Raw genomic sequence first — 18,871 nt, forward strand, 5'->3', positions numbered from 1 at the left:
TTTTAGTTTCGTATTCGTCAGATGATTTTGATCTAATATTATCAATCGCGATAGAAAGAGGTACAAATTTTTCTACTTGTGTATCTTTCATTGTTCATAAAGATTGTAACGTGATTTCGAGTATATTTGTCATTATTCGGTGCTCAGGTGATAGTATCCACCCTGAAATTTACGATTTTGTAATGATTCAAAAACTAAAATAATCTTCATTTTATTATATACATTTATATTTAAATGTATTTTAAACAAAAAATGGTAGCATGGTGAGCGATTATCATTCGTGAGGTCCCTTCATTGCCTTCTCGGCACTCCACGAGAATTTTTTTTTGGCCGACATTCTTTCTGAATGTCCTCGTGGGGTACCCTTCAGTGAGATTTAGAGATCACATCATGCTACGGTTTATTTTTGGGGGTGCCTCAATTTCTTTCATAAACATAGCTCCAGCGAATTTTCTAAACGAAACGAAACTTTAGAATATTCAGAAGGTTGTCTATGCCTTTCAATTTCATGCACACCTCCCCCCAAGATCAAACCCCGGGGAGAGTGCAAAACATACTCACCACGTTGTTCGAAAGTCACGAGCAGGTGCACATGAAACGCTTTCGGGCTGGTGCCCCCGATTTGATATAGAAAAACCTCTATAAGGATCAGACACGCTAGGTCTGCGCCAGGGCTCCAATGTTACAAATATACGTTTCAGAAATTATTATAAAGTAACCTATGCTAGGTCGCTACACACAGCATAGTGTGGATTCATTTCCATTTATATTTCTTGACAAAGTTAGATTTGAATTATATATTCTGTCTTGACAAAATCATGCTTATTTCTGCGTGACAAATATATAAATAGCTTTGTTGTACTGTACCGCTGTACATGCAACGTGTTTTACCTTGATTTCGCTTTTAAGTTAGAAACCATAAATATCCTTTAGTAATTTGAACTATTATACAATTATGTTACTTCTCTGATACAGATAGTAAATTAATTATTTCAGAACAAAATTAGTAACATCTGCGCAGAATTATATAACAAAAGAATTATTTCCCTTCCTTCGCGTCATTGACCTTAAGAAAGGAAGATAACCGTTGAACTGCTCTTTGTCAAGGAGAAGGAAATTATCTCCCTTCAACAATACTGATTACTATATCAGAAAACGATAATTATTTTATCTTACATGTTTTGTGTATGTGAGGAAACTACGGATATTTTATATTTTATAGTGATTTCCGTACTTTCCTCATCGATGATAGAAGTCTCAGATTGACGAAATGATCACTCGATCTTTGAAAGTGATGACATGTATATCATGATGCGAGTAGGAAAAGTGCACAGATTACTATAATATTTACAATTATGTGCAGTTTCCCCAGTGACAAAGACATATAACATGATGTGTTTGTGGAAAGTACGGATATTTTATATTTTATAGTGAATTTCGTAGTTTCCACATCGATGATAGAAACCTCAGAATGACGAAATGAACGCTCTATCTTGATATATAATATCATGTGAAGACATGCTTCATGCGAGTGAGGAAAGTGCACAAATTACTATATTATTAATCATATGCAGTTTCCTCAGTGGCAATAGACATATGCCATGATGATTTATTCTGTTATTAACGAAGTCTCAGAATGACGAAATGATCATTCTGTAATTACTGAACAATGACAACAAACAAAATAAATTAAATAAAATAGTTAACAAATACAGGCGACATAACTACTTAATACCTACCGAAGATAGCTTAGATTGACAGTTACCTTTAAAAATAATGGAAAATGATTTTTTAATATAATTTTTGAAAGAGCAGATTTATATGTTCTACTTGCTACGAGTTGCACTGAATTCAGTAAAATATTAAAATATTTGCCAGCTGCACATTTCGATTGAAATATTATTTCTTCGCCTGTCTCTGTTTTTGTATATTTAACTGATCTTGCAATTTTCGAATATTTACCAGTATTACCTGATTTATACTTTTGGCTTTGCGCGACAGCTCGTAAATTTGATAAAGAATTGTTTTGGGGATTTATAATCGATCACAAGACCCTTCTCGATTAATCCGATGAAACATTCGAATATAAATCTGACAGTAATACGTTTTCTTCCTTTCGTGTCTGAACATGCGATAACCAGTATTAGTGACAAAACCGTTTGTTTTAGTCGACAGTGTCTAATGACACCATCACGATTTGTTTCATAATTCATTATTATACGATGCTTCACAACTTCTTGGCTTATTTATATAATACTATCATTTGTTTAAATAATAACTTGTCTAAATCATGACTTTGAGAATCTTATCAGATAGTCTTCTACATTTTTATAACCCTGTCACTGTCATTATTTTTTTAAAATCATAGTATCTTTTTAGTTCTCTATATTTTTTGCCACCACATTGTGCACACAAATGTATTTTTCCTCTAACTCCAACGCCACATTTCAAACACGGTTTAGGTCCTAAACTTCCATTACGAACACTTTGCAAATGATGTCCGCAGAATTCGTTTACGCAGGCTTTGTTACAAGGAGTCAAGGAACCTATTATCATTCACTGGCATTTATCCCTTGCTTGAGTAATTCTATATATAATATTTCAATTTAAAGTTTGTTTTGATTATAATATGAACGAATTTGGAAGATTATCCAAGATAAAGCCTTTTAAAGATAAATTTAATCTTGATAGAATATCCCCTGATTTACCAATGAAAACTCTGGTTGATCCAAAGAATAAAAGTTTGATTAATAAAATTGACGACGCCAAGAAGGAATTTAACAAATACAGCGCATCTCACGTATGGTCAACATTCAAAATCATCGATGGTGTCGATGCTACGATGAACGACAAACTATCATTAATTATCTCGACAATCGAAACTATATTTTTAAAGTAAAATATGTTGTATTAGCAAAAACAGATAATTGGATTATCCGTGACAAATATGAACCTGTCCTTCATAATGAAAAAATTGCCATACTGAGTAAAAATTCCAAGCCAGGAATGTTGACTGATATTGACAAACCGTATTATGAAAGAGCGTATCCTGTAACAGCAGTTATTTATGGAATTTATCCGACAAATGAAAAACCCAGCGTTGATAATCTGAAACCGATGAAATTTTCAAGACTGAATTGTGTAGCCGAACGAGTAACAGAACATTTTACCATTTCGACTCGTGGAAACGGTCTAACAGACAAAAGACGTAAAATAATAAACGAGTGGGGAGAATTAGTTAAAGACACCAGGACGTCTATCAACGATGTCGCTGTGCTAGGAAGAAAACTAAAATTCAAATAAACGTACAAACGATGACCGGAGTTATGTTTACGAATCAAAACATAAATCAAAAGCAGCTTCGATTGAAATTATTGATCACAATGCGCGTGCGTGGACTAATGCAGTAACAATATTTCCACAAAATCGAACCGTTAAATTTTATCAAGGAGATGTTTTTGATTTTATTAACCAAATAGGTAAAAACGATCCTGTATCAGAATCGTTATTTCAGAGTTCTGAACAAGACGATGCATTGATTAGATCAGATGGAAGTATTTGCACAGTTGAAAGAAGTAAGTTTGATCAGTTTGTACGACCTAATGGCATTATTAATCGAACAGATTGTCTCCACACAAAGATGAAAAATCTTGCACGGCGAAATACTGATGATACTGACGAGTTGCTGAGTAACTGTTTTACTGTTCCGTCAGTTGCGGCCCATTTTGCTAGAGAGAAAAATTCGTGGAAACCAACTCGGTTTCATTTTATTAATGATACAATATCGAGTTCTGTCGAATACGGACACGGTGGATTGTGAAATACTAAATACGATCACAGAGATGTTATTTCGGTTGATATGGTTGCATGCTAACAGGGAAGTTTTCTTGGTATGGGACAATGTTCTGTGTATTTTAAAAGATTTGGTCATGCGACACACAAGATGACCAGAGTATCGATAAATGGACCATTACCGGATTTTGACTTGACTGGATTCGTTTGTATCGAGTCATTCGAGTTAGCTAAAGGTCTTCATCCAATTTGGTTTGGCAAACATTTTTCAGGAAAAATATGGGCACCAATAGTATTATTACGATATATGCTCGATGTAAAAATACTGATATTTCTGACAATAAGTGAAGCAATTTTATCATATCTTCCGCAGAAAGAAGTTTGGTTACCACAACAAAAGAAATAGTCTGATGATGAAAATCCTGATACAACCGATTATGAAAACAAAATTGCAAAAGATCTCGGCAGAAAAATAATCGGTAAATTCACCCAAGGAGGATCAGATGAGCATAAACGACATTGTACAAGACTGATTATAGACGATGCTGAGTTAGATTTTATAACCGCTGATACAACGAAGAAAAATATGTGTATAAATCGAGAAATAGCTTTCTTGCCAAATGGAACCAAATTAGGCACAATTGTGAGTTATATGGACGGTGAGTCACCAAAATTTACTCATTTAAGATCGTCAATGCTCCGTACATTTCGATAAATCTATTAACGATGATACACAGATTACCTGACACTGCGGTCAGAGTCACTACGGATTCGTTTTATATCAATAAAAAATATTCAGGATTGTTGGAAAAATTAAATATCGACACTTGTTCATCATGGGGCGAATGGAGAATAAAACAGGATAATATATACTCGATTATTCTGAATCCGCTGACGTTGAAATCAGAGATATTTATTGCAAAAAATATCAGACATTAAAGTTATCCTCTGCACCATCAGTATATGAGCCCGTGACTATACATAAAACAGTTTATTTTAATGGACATAGGGGGTCGAGTAAAACAACTCGCGTGATTGAACTATTTCGGCACAGTTCGTCAAACTCTGTTAATATGATCGTTTTAACCCCTACACACAGACATGCAAGAGAAATGAGAGAAAGAAATATTAAATCATGTACTTATCACAGTTTTTTTCGATGGAAGGGAGTCAAATGGAAACCTGATCGAATGGGCGAGAAGTGTATTCCAAGAGTATCGTTTGGGATGAAATATGTACAGTGTCGTTAGAAACATTAAAAACATTTCTTGACTGGTTATTAACAATAAAATACTGCCGTAATATTGTGCGGCGATCATGGTCAACCACCACCTTTTGTTGGATTGTCTCCACATGAATGGCTGAGGAATTTTGTTGATTATTACGAAGAAATAACTGATGATCATAGAGCACTTGATCCAGAATTAAGAAAAGTTAAAAAGTTAATCAGACTACAACCGAATAAAGATCAGTGTGAAATAATGCATGAAGTAATTTCAGAAACCACAATTAACAATATTTTGAATTTGTGGAGACCAAATGATTTGATAGTTGCAAGTAGAAAGATAGTTCATGATATACTTCAACAGCAATTATTCATGTTACATAAAGAAAAATTTCCAGAATTACCAGTGCCGCTGTGTTAATGACCAGTAGATATGCGACGGCAGGATATCGACGTTGATATACTAGGATTGTCAGAAAAACAAATTCTCGTGTTAAATGATTTTATTTTGGTTCATGTCAATGATGTTGAAGATGCACTAAAAATAAACAAATCTCCGTGGACGCTAGGATACGCGATGACGATTCATTCATCTCAGGGGTTAACTATTTCTCATACACGAGTTTGGATCGTCGATGATGGTACCGAATGGTCAACTCTGGTTTATCTCGCAGTGTCTAGAGTTATAAAAATATCTCTGTTGCGGAGGGTTATTATAGACGTTACAGAACCCACTGGTGATGTCCTCGATAAATGTCAAGGTGATATAATAAGAAAAATATTAGCCGGTTATAAACAAAGTGACAAAAAAACGCAACTTTGATCTAGACGTTGAATTTATAATGATGCTGAAACAACAACAGAATAATGATTGCGCGAGCTGTAATTGTATGATGTTGTGGCGATACTCGAGTAATGATCCAAGACAATTTTCTGTGGACAGAATTAATAGTAAGTTTGGTCACACACGCAAAAATGTAATGCTGACCTGTCTTGAATGTAATTGACGTAGAGGCGCTAGTTAAGTGAACGCGGTGGTAATTTTGTATCTTCAGCAATTACTTGTAATTGCGTAGAAATCCACGCGAAGGAGCAACTGAATCTAGTCTGTATAATGCAGGTCTACCCGTGGATCTTACCACGCTAGATATTTTATGTGTCGTTACACTCCAAATATGATCAGTCGCTCTTTATTTACCACCTTCAATTTCACCGGGCTCATATAAATATCTTACAGTAACATTACCTAATACTGGTTTTTGAAAAATCATTTCGTTTTATTGGCATATGTTTTTTTTGTAATTGCATTAATAGGTTTCATGGAAGTTGCACTAGTAATTTCATTATTTATCGCGGCTATCACACTTGGCAATCTTGCAACCCATTCGCAAGATCTCGTATCCTGAATTATTTCCTTCGCATACTGATATCCAAATAACCGCTCAGCAAGTGTTCGATTAAATCGTTCAACAATTGCCTAATCACGATGAATTGCAGTATGTCCTCGTCTAATTTCGACATTATGTTTGCTCATCAAAGATGATACTGCACCAAGAAATTCCTTGCCAGGATCAACTTGTAATTGCTGTGTCCATCGTAAGTGTCCTCGTTGATAAATTCGCTCAAAAGCAGATGCAACTTCAGCAGTTGTTTTAGCTGATAGTGGCTCTACTTCTTTATACCTACTTGCAACATCAACGACACTTAACGCGTATTTGTACGTTATTTGACGTCTCCCAATTTCAATAGTATCATGTGTTAAAAATAAAATATCCGTCTAATGAACTTAGGAGTGCTGACGTCAAAATGTGCATGCTGAATTCGTTTAGGCGGTGGTAGATAAATTTGCCATATAGCTTCTCTACCTCTCCAGTATCCCCTTGGACTATAATAAATTGATTCCATTATTTAATAATTGATTAATTAATTACCAGCTCGGGACATTTTCAATTTCCTAATGCTAGTTTACCTTTCATCGCAGATCTTACCAACCAATTAGCTAATTGTTCTCTGATATTTTTTTTTTTTTTATAGAATTTAACGAATGAGTCAACTTCACATCAGCAATATGTGTATCTTGTAGGTTTTGGCTCCTTTACGCTACATTATGAGCGTGACATGCTTTATCGATATTATTTACTGGATATTCACCAGGGTTTGGTTGATCTTGGTTATCAAGTCGGATATCAGGACCGCAATAATTATATCCCGGAAGATGTTTTTCTCCAGGGTATTTAGCCCAAGGAGTTCCTGGAAATTTTGACATTAATGTAGCAACATCACTACCGTCTTTATGTTGAATTTTGGGTAAAAACGAAACAAATTTTCTGTTACATATTGCACATCTTCCACCATATGCTATTCTTGTATTTTTTGTTGTAACAGTGGCTAAATCAGTGTTTGGAGATTTAACTCTACAACGCAAACAATATAGATTCATATATATTTATAATATGGATGTAATTGATTTCTCAGCGACAAGAAAGCAAGAGCCAGTAAAACATCATCCAGCACTACCGAATTCTGATAGAAGGATTATAATAGGCCCGTCTGGAAGTGAAAAGACACAATTACTGCTTAATCTTATAATGCGATGGCTGAAATGGAACAAACTGTATTTAGTTGCACCATCACTTGATGATCAGAGATGATATGATGTACTTAAAGATTTTAATAAAAATGCAAAATTGTTAAATGAGGATGGCGACGATATAATTGATTTTATAATCGATATTGATGAAGCGAAGCCCGTAGATGATTTATATGGATTTATTAATAATTTAGTTGTATATGATGATGTAATGCTGGACAAGCAGTCAAATCCTGCCAGAATATTATTTCGGGGTAGACATAAAAATACTGATGTAATTTTTGTCACTCAACGATATACACAAATAATTAAAGTGATCATAGATAACTGGAAAATTTTAGTTGTATTTAACGGAGTTGATACACATACTCTGAGAAATATCCTTCAGACTTGGTGTTCAGGAGATATGGACATAATTAGATTTAAACATTTCTTCTCAAAAGCACAAGCTACCCCACTCGGATTTATAACAATAAATTTACACGATCCCAGAACAAGATATCGTGTGGGTCTTGATAAGATATTTGGTTAATAATTATAGCAGCAGAGGAGGTGCGACCTCAGATAAATGTCCAGACGGGTAAACAAAAACACATTAAAGTTTGATAAAAATAAAGTGACTTAATTAGAGAAAAAGCGGGATAATTTCTCTAATTGGTCAGGATTTTTTTTCGTAGGAAGCCTTAGTTTTCAAAAATGGACCTTCTATCAAATGGTCTATTCACCTCCTCTGCTGCTTCTTTCATTGCATACACGCCCTCGTCATCTGTGTGACTTCCACTTTAAACATGTTCAAACCGCAGATGCATGATGGGATTAGTTTCCTTCACGCAGTTAACTGTGTGTACAATGCTTGAGAATACAATAACTTTTGTTGAAAAAGATGTGTCTTTCTTTCTATCGCTTCCTGTTTCATCGTACTATACCAACTATGCAATGAGCAGAATCCTCAAAGAGTAATGATTTAGCGATGATTCCTGAAACTCGTTGAATAGTTTCGACCTGGAAATTATTCAACCTTATTCAGAACTTAAATAACAAACGTATTGGTTATTACTGAGCCACATCCGTCTCATACTTCACATTTTTACTCTAATATATTATCATAGATTCGATCTCTAGCTTCATGATTTAATCAAGTGATATGACTCTTGCATAAAATCATTGGACATTATCAGAGGACGAACTGGCTAATGACTTTCTTTTTAACAATAACATCGATTTTAAGAAGATATAGATTTTATTTGAAAAGATGTGGCACGACCATGTTTAAAAACAATGATATTTGTTGGTGTATTTTTTAACTAATGATGCAGAGTTAGTAATTTACGGTCATCCAGTGTATATAAAAGTACACAGTGGTGGCGCTATGCAGAAAAAGTTCGAATACGGCGATACCATAGAACCTGCGATATCGTGGGAAGCTACCATGCACATTGTGGTGCTTACGCTGAACTATACCTTGTACTCTGGGAACTATGTTGTTTTGCTCATATCAGTGCTTACATAAAAAGCTGTAAAGAAATATCGTCCCGAGAACAGTTAGTTCTACCTATTGAACCTTAGTAACCCTATTAAAATGTTTGTCCGTAGGATGTAAGACAATGCGTACTTGGAGCTATTTTTAAACATGATGTCTTGAGCGTGGTGTCAGGTCCACCTAATATTTGCATCCTGATCCCAAATTAGAAGCTAAGAATCCCCGATTATCCCCAGTATAGTAACATACTGGATTTCTTTATCTCCATAATTAGAACAGCCTATTTTTGGGAACGTATAGGCTGCAATAGGAATGATTTATAATAGCGGACTTGTGTTGTAAAGGAGAAAACATTGGATATTTAAGTGCGTTTTCAGAAGTACACTAGAAAACCCTCCTAAAACAGTATTCATTGATTTCATACAGAGTGCCAAGGTGAGTACATGTTCTGTATAATCATTGAAAGACGATGAATTAATTAAAACGAAAGTTCATTTTTGTACTATCATTAATTTTCGATCCGGTGGAACTTATTCGTATTAGACTGCCTGTAACAAAATTGAAAGGAAGGTCTACTCTTCTTGAATTTGCACAGGAGTCCATTCACTTAGAGCTATTTCTTTACAGCATGCTGAATGATAGTCCTGCATGTAAGTCCTTGATGCCGATATGTTTTGGGCGTCAGCACGAAAACAAAACCAACATGTGCTATGTCTTACATTGTAGGACTACCTGAATGATATCCTTTCTGTCTCTGATATAAACTTTACGTCGGCGTCTCGAAATGTGGCTAAAATTACATAATTCGCGTCGTGAACGAATAATTCAAACATAATTCGTATCGACATACTGCGCAAAATCATTCATTCCATACATGCCGTAAAAATAAGATGTGTACATGTAATCCAAGGTTCATTTTCGAGTTGCGAATGAGCCCATGTTTGATACAGCACCGAGCCTTGTTCTATGAGAACCATCGCGTTTCAAACATTGCATCGTCTTTAGTATTTTTCTGTTAGAATTCGAATTTACTTAAAATGTCATGTCAATAGGAAACACCCTACCCCCCCAAAAAAAATTGCTGCAAATGAATGTATTCAACCTTTAAGTTAATCCGAGCTTCCTCTGACCCTTCCCATCCCATTTGTTATATTTGGACTTGTATGTCAAAGTGTAGATTCTGAGTAAACTGCTTAGCAAAAATTTTGTTTTCACCGACACCATGCGGTCTAGGCAACGGATTGTTCCGGAGAAGCCATTATTGGTGTATTTGAGGGAAATGGTCTATTTGTACAAACATACACCGCCGTGGAAAACTGCTTACTGATGAGTCCATTCCAGTGGTGCGCTCCCCTAGTCTCGATCATGTAGTAACAGTGTTCAAATTTGAACAACGTGATTTTGATTGGATTTGGTGGCTTGCCTACGCAGTTAATGAAATGTACAAACCCGATTAGTCCGAGTTTCCTCTGACTCTTGCCACCCAATTTTTGATATTTGGACGTTTATGTTGTGTTGGGGTGTTGGGTCAGAGTCCATTGCCTATCGAAAAGATGAAATTTGGAGCTGGCCTAGCAAATTTGAAGAACTTTAACCGAGATATACCTGCAAGAAATCGATAGGAATATGATTTATTTTATCAGATATTGCGAGTAGGGAATTTGTTATATCTTTAAACCGCTGACAGACTAGCCGAAGCAATAGTGTTGATAAAATTTGACCAGGAATTCGCCATTTGCACTCCGAGTCACATGACTACACAAAATCTCGCGACCTACATGTCAATGACATCAGAGTTCAAATAGTTACGTGATAGCAACAAAAAATCATTTCGAATGTTCTTGCAGGTATTATGTCACGTATTTAGGCTCGAATAAACAGTAACACAAGAAAGAGTGGAAACAACAAGCTTTGGAAAGTATAACAAATAATTTATTTCCCTGGAAAAATACTGTAAAAATAATAAAAATATAAGAACTGACGGTTTCCAGAATAAAAATCCAAAATTAATACAAGAATAATCCACGAATAAAGTTTTTCCAGTAATAATATTGAAATGTTCTAATGATTTCAAGTTTGATTCCGGTCGAAGAATCCAAGATGGAAGGTGATGACGTATGTTGTAGCCTGTACTGTGTTGATGTCTACAATTCCTTATACAAACACAATAATTTATCCTCTGGTCTTGGAAATCCAAACAGAATTTCAATAAATGTCCTTGTTCAAGAATTCTGTATTAATTTTAATACAATAATATTTTCAGAGAAACTAATTAATCTTTGAGAGTCCAAATACTTTGGAGAAAAATTAACTAATAACTCAAAATCTCAAAAGTTCATTTCTGGTCACAACAGAAGAAAACAACTTGACATCATGTTTTTAAAAGCCTTAGACTCTGATCTCTCTCTCTCTCTCTCTCTCTCTCTCTCTCTCTCAACATCATTATTAATACTAAGTATTTCGCAATTTAGGAAATGACTAATTGCGAAATAGAGGATGATGTGATCACGTTTACATGTAAAGGTCACACAGTTCCTGTATGTTTTTGATAAGAACCAATCATTATCCCCCTTGAAAAAATTTGTTTACCTGACCATCAATCAAGGCCAGGAACTAAGCCAAAAATAGAAACAAATGTTTCTATTATTAGATATCGAAGTTAAATTTCAGGTCAAACTGTATTTTCTGGAAACTTTAAATTCCTAGTAAACAAAATTACATTATGTTGACATCTACAGAAAATAAATAGATTCCAAAAACCCACACACAATTAAATCAAATCAGATACAACTTCAATCAAATATAAACCAGATATATGTAACACAGGATAACAAATCGAACATATAAATAAAAGTCAGGTACTATTTACAGAACTCTCGCAATCTATATGTCAATGACATCAGAGGTCATGCAATCACGTGATATCAACAACAAACCTTTTCTTGTGTTGTTGAAGGAAAACAAAACGAACGTATGAATGAAAGTTACGTAATTATTGTAGAAAAATGAAAAAAGTCTTAAACTTCTCAAAATGTCTGTTGTAAAAATAACGACCGAAACTCTGTAAGGGGGCGCTCACCAGTTATTATGTACTTTTGAGAGAGTGACGTATGTAAGGTGAAGTTGTTTGAATTTAAAACATGCACAATGGACAGGATGTTGGCACACCTCTATGCTACATTAATGTGATGTGGATGATATTTCTTTGGATATTGTACTTTTGGAAATTGTACATTATCTAAGAACACTGCTATCTAAAATGACTGCTCCCTTGTGCTAAAAAATCAGCCTGAATTAGTCTAAAGTACACTATCCATAGCAGCTATTAAAATAGGGATAATGAATTTTGCTAGACTAGACAATACCAGCTTCTGAAAGTGCAATGAATGAATTGCCAAATATATAAAATGTAAAAAAGGTATCGGCTCCTTTTTATACAATTTACATCTGAAGTTCAGGAAGTGAAAATGACCAAGTGGAGCGAGCACTTTTTTGAAAGGTGTACATCTTGAGTAAAGCCAAGCTGTATACTCATTGTACCCCCATCAATCATGCACCAAAATAAAGGAAATTAAACGTTATTTGAACTATACCTAAGATATACAAAGTCTTATTTAAATAGCCAGTACAACCAGTGACGAAAGCCGGGAAAATTCATTTCTTTAAAATTCTAACCCCTATGCAAAATACGAAACTGTAGAGCGCCACCTAAATGTTTCAGCAATTTGAAGAAAACCAGATTTTTTACGCTCCCCTTCTGACAATCGTATACTCATTATTTCCACTTCGACAAAGAAGTCATATGGACAACGTTCTTTTGCATACCAGGGCCCAGCATTGTGGAATGAATTGCCAACTGAACTTACACACAAAAACACAGTGATCTCATTCAAGAGTGCTCTTAAAACTCACTTATTTCGACTGCAAGAACAAACTTAAAGACCTAATGTTTCCTACCTTAAATATTTTCAGCATGGTTTATATGTTTTCTAATTTCATGGTGGGTTTTTTGTGGTAATAATATCATTACACATGTTAATAAAATATATTCAAATAAAAGACAGTCTACTCTCTGACTTTCCTCCCGCTGAGCTGTTTTACTTTAGCAAATTAATATGTTCTGTTCGTGTCAGAACGATATTTAATACCCAATTACACTCGCTTGAAGCATTCATTATTCATAATAACAAAGAGCTAAGGGCATTTGAAAAGAACTAATAATGTAAGGAGGAAAAAATCACAGCGAAGTGCCTTTTGTAAATAATTCAAACCTTTGTATATTTTAACTTGGCACAGTTTGAAACTACTCTGTGAGGCCAATATGATAATAAATATAATAGGTGTTAAAAGCGCTTGACGAAAATAAGTCATAATTTCTAAACGCAACATGTTTTTCTTGAACTAACGACCCAGACACTATGCAAATATTTTCTAAAATACTTTTCTCAAATTGCAGAGTCAAATTTGTTATTGACGTTCTAAATTTCTTCGTGGATTGAAAAAAAGAAAAAAATGAAAAGAAATAGTTAAGAGACTAAACGACAAGCATGAATAGAAACAAACAGATAGCAGTCAATTTTTTATCTCTTTCTCCATTATGTTTGTTTTTATCAAATGGAGAGAGAGCATTTAAAGAAGGACAAGAAATGAAAAGTTGTGGAAATGTAAAAGAAGTATACCTACCTGGGAAAGGTATAAAACAATAATGTTTCGTGCAAGTACTACCACTTTGTCACCATATGAAAAGGTTAGAGGTATGACAACATCCTCTCCACTGTGCTTGTTTCAAATGCAATCAACTTCATGTGTCACTTTCTCAGAAGTACATCATATCGAATTCGCGCACACATAAAGACCTCATAGTTATTATTGTTGTATGATTTAATGTTGGTTCTATAGCTGAAACATTTAAGTCGCAAGTATTAACTTTTTTTAATTATTATTGTGTTCCTTTTGCCATCACAGCAGAGTATTTCATTAGTATCAATGTCTCGCTCAAGTCAACACCCCACCCCCGAAAACGATCTACGTTGAGAAAGCACATCGCAGTGTCTCGATATACACAATAATATCATTATTAGTGTACCGTTTTGTTGCGAACACCATACACGATGATTAAACAAAGAAACAAAATTGCACAAAGTTTCAGGTTTGTTATAGGTGGCACCATACAGCTTCTTATTTTGCGTAGGTTTACATTATTTTTAAAGAAACGTCATTTCCGATGTTTTCTCAGTGATTATACCGACTCTTTAAAACGACCTTGTATGCCTTAGGTATTGTTAAAAGGATTTTGTATATCTTAGGTATTGCTAAAAGTACTTTATATATCTTAGGTATTGCTGAAAGGACTTTGTATATCTTAGGTATTGCTAAAAGGACTTTGTATATCTTAGGTATTGCTAAAAGTACTTTGTATATCTTAGGTATTACTAAAAGGACTTTGTATGTCTTAGGTATTGTTAAAAGGACTTTGTACGTCTTAGGTATTGTTAAAAGGACTTCGTATATCTTAGGTATTGCTAAAAGGACTTTGTATATCTTAGGTTTTGCTAAAAGGCTTTGTATATCTTAGGTATTGCGAAAAGTACTTTGTATATCTTAGATATTTCTAAAAGGAAATGTTTTATCTTAGGTTTTGCTAAAAGGAGTTTGTATATCTTAGGTATTGCTAAAAGTACTTTATATATCTTAAGCATTGCTAAACGTACTTTGTATATAGTATGTATTGCAAAAAGGACTTTGTATATCAGGTATTGCTAAAAGGACTTTGTATATCTTAGGCATTGCTAAAAGGACTTTGTATGTCGTAGGTATTGCTAAAAGGACGTTGTAAATCTTAGGTAAAAGTACTTTATATATCTTAGGTATTACTAAAAGGACTTTGTATATATTATGTATTGCAAAAAGGACTTTGTATATCTTAGGTATTGCTAAAAGTACTTTGTATATCTTATGTATTGCTAAAAGGATTTTGTATATCTTAGGTATTGCTAAAAGTACTTTGTATATATTAGGTATTGCTAAAAGAACTTTGTATATCTAAGGTATTGCTAAAATGACTTTGTATATCTTATATATTGCTAAAAGGATTTTGTATATCTTAGGTATTGCTAAAAGTACTTTGTATATATTAGGTATTGCTAAAAGAACTTTGTATATCTAAGGTATTGCTCAAATGACTTTGTATATCTTGGATATTACTAAAAGGGAATTTTTTATCTTAGTATTGCTAAAAAGACTTCGTATATCTTTGATATTGCTAAAAGAACTTTGCATATCTTATATATTGCTAAAAGGGCTTTGTATATCTTAGGTATTGCTAAAAGGACTTTGTATATCTTAAGTATTGATAAAAGGACTGTTCCCTTTATGCTGGTGTATGATTCATGGATATAATTTGAGTTGTAGAGAGTATACAGATTGGCCTAGCTTCATACTTGCCCCAGACAAACAGCTGCTAGATCCGCTTGGTCATTGTTACTTCCTGACCTTAAGATGTAACTTGGACGATAAAATAGCCAATTCCCTTTTTTCTACTTTTTAATATTTTACGATTTATTCATTGCAGCTTTTTTTAGTCGGCAAATTTCATCTTGCCTATTTTATAACAGCTACATATAGTGTACTCGAGATTAGTTCAAGCTGATTTTATAATCACATGGGACAGCCATTTTACAATATTCAACGATATTTCAGTCACACTACCTAAAAGTAATATAGAGGTATGCAAACAATCTCTCCATTGCGCATGCTGCAAATGTAAACAACTTCACATTACGTCTCTCTCTCTCTCTCTCTCTCTCGTACACTCTTTGTAGCGCACCCCGTACATCAGTAAGAAGAATATATCAAGACTTCGGTCCGATTTATGTCACTACTTATCTAACTGGTTACAATAATTGATCACACACAGTCAGATTGAGCTTTGTGGTAAATATCATTCTTTCTTGTAAATGGGGTATTGCTCACCGTAAGGAAGTTAGAAAATAAAGAAGGAATACATGTATAAGTCGATAAGCTAGGTCACTACATGGATATATGCATGCACGTATGTATCTACGCATGTATGTATATATATATATATATATATATATATATATATATATATATATATATATATATATATATATATATATATTCTTTCCTTTTCATTTTTATCTTGTTACTTTCTTCCTTCCTAGAAGTATGCCGACATACGTATATGATTCGTAATTTTAAAGTGCGCCAATACTTGAGGCGTCTGGTAAACTGAAAAAGATACGACGATGTAGCACAAACAAAATACAAGTAATCCAATAATAGATTCAAAATCCCGTAGGCTATGATAAAAACAATGACCCACTGAGAGATTAAAAATTCCGCAACCTACAACTAAAACATATAAACAGTGCTAGATTCAAATTCCACAACCTACAATTAAAACAAATACCCAGTGCTTCTTTCAAAGGTTCACATAATACAAATAAACCATTGACTTCGCGATAGATTCAAATTATAGATCCTAAAATTAAACTGATTACCCCGTGATAGATTCAAAACTTCACAATCTACAATTACTATCTACTCTTCATCGTCAGCTAGTATAGAAAGATACAATATTGTGTATGGCTCACAAGTAGATTTTATAATAGCATAGACCGATACATCACTTGTTACGGCAGACAAGTAAATTTTATAATCGTATCTTCTTACCATATAGTATAGAGGGATACGATAATGTGACTGGCGTACATGCTGTCTCATAGAGATAAATGCGACAATATATCTGACGCACAAGCAAATTTTAAAATAGTACGATACTATATAATATTTTTACATACGAGAATACTTCCAGCGTACTAGTCAATTTTTAAAATAACAGTGTACAATTTTGTATTGGGAACAGTTCTGACGCAGCGATGGTGCCACTGAGATTCGTGCCACATTCGGCTACGAGAAAACGTTCATCTACATTGCCATGGTCGGAGAGCTAGGACAATGGACGCCGTTCATCCTATAGGAAAATAAGAAAGCAATTGTAGAGCCAAAAATAAGAAATGTATGCAATAGATGTTTTCCTAAAAAAGAACAAGGCAAAGTATGGATCGGCATACGTTAAATCGCATACAAGACGGTCTGAGTTTGGATCTGTCAAACACACTGGCATTGGCCTAATTACATTGACCCTTTATAGATGGAGACATTCAAAGAACCTGTCCTTTATAGAGAGGTGCATGTTTAGTAAAATCTATACTCTCCACGTGCTTTACGTCTGGTACAGGTGTGACGCTGAATGATGCATACGATGCAAAATAGTAGTGTATAGAGATAATATAATTCCTTTCGAAACCTTTTACTGTACAGTCGCATTCAATAGGAAAGAAAATCTAGCACGTTAAGATGTCAACTCGTGAAACTAACTTACCCTTATTTGTATAGATCTAGTCCTTAAGATGTGCAATACGTCAACCCAAACACTTGTATCTTGATGTGCATGGATCTATCCGTAAGATGTGAAATACGTTTACCCAAATACTTGTATCGTGATGTGCATGGATCTATTCCTTAAGATGTGAAATACGTCAACCCAAACACTTGTCCCTTGATGTGTATCTATCTAGTCCTTAAGATGTGAAATACGTCAACCCAAACACTTATCCCTTGATTTGTATGGATCTAGTCCTTACGATGTGAAATACGTCAACCCAAACACATGTCCCTTGATGTGTATGGACCTAGTCCTTAAGATGTGAAATACTTCAACCCAAACACCTGTCCCTTGATGTGTGTGGAACTAGTCCTTAAGATGTGAAGTATATCAACCCAGACACTTGTCCCTTGATGTGTATGGATCTAGTCCTTAAGATGTGAAATACGTCAACCCAAACACCTGTCCCTTGATGTGTATGAATTTAGTCCTTAAGATGTGAAATACTTCAACCCAAACACTTGTCCCTTGATGTGTATGAATCTAGTCCTTAAGATGTGAAATACGTCAACCCAAACACTTGTCCCTTGATGTGTATGGAACTATTCCTTAAGATTTGAAATAGGTCAATCTAAACACTTGTATCTTGTTATGTAAATATTTTAACTAAAGAACATTATTAACATTATAGAAAACTTGAGTCGTATATAATAATCTTGAAGCATTTCATGTACAGGATATTCAGAACCATCACTTCTTCTATCAGAAGGCTGCTTGTGATAGCATCTATACCCCTTTAGATTTGATTAAAGCGAAATCGTATTGATTTTAAAATCGGTGAAAAGGGAACTTATGATGTAACGAGACATAGCTGAAAATGACAATTGTACACTAAGCAAAAAAACATTCAAGCTACGATGTGTTTCATAAAATTTATTCTTTCATTAAAAATCAAAATCACATCACATCACATCACTGTGCAATGTTTTATTATCAAATTGTTTACGTAGTTAGCAACATATAACCACTATTTTGCTAAGTGTCATAATGAATAAATAGTGCCTATGGCCAGATGCAAAGGAAGCAAATCGATACATGTGTTCAGTTTTTATGTCCGTTATACGCAACATCGTTAACCCCATCCCCACCCCAAAATACAGTGTGCTGTCCGCGTTAAGCATGTGTCCACTATATTAAGATCGTTACGGAAGGCTTTACTTTTGGATCCTCGAAGTGCATGCTATGTACGGATATCTGCTATATGAATTCGTCCACTAAGGCAGATTATAATATACACTATATATATAATTAAACCAGAAACAGTGTGCTACTAAGAAACAATCACTGACAAAGTCCAGCTTGTCAAGAGAAAAT

This window comes from Sinohyriopsis cumingii, chromosome 12, assembly GCF_028554795.1.
Source record: "Sinohyriopsis cumingii isolate HCF-2022 chromosome 12, ASM2855479v2, whole genome shotgun sequence".
Classification (NCBI taxonomy): domain Eukaryota; kingdom Metazoa; phylum Mollusca; class Bivalvia; order Unionida; family Unionidae; genus Sinohyriopsis; species Sinohyriopsis cumingii.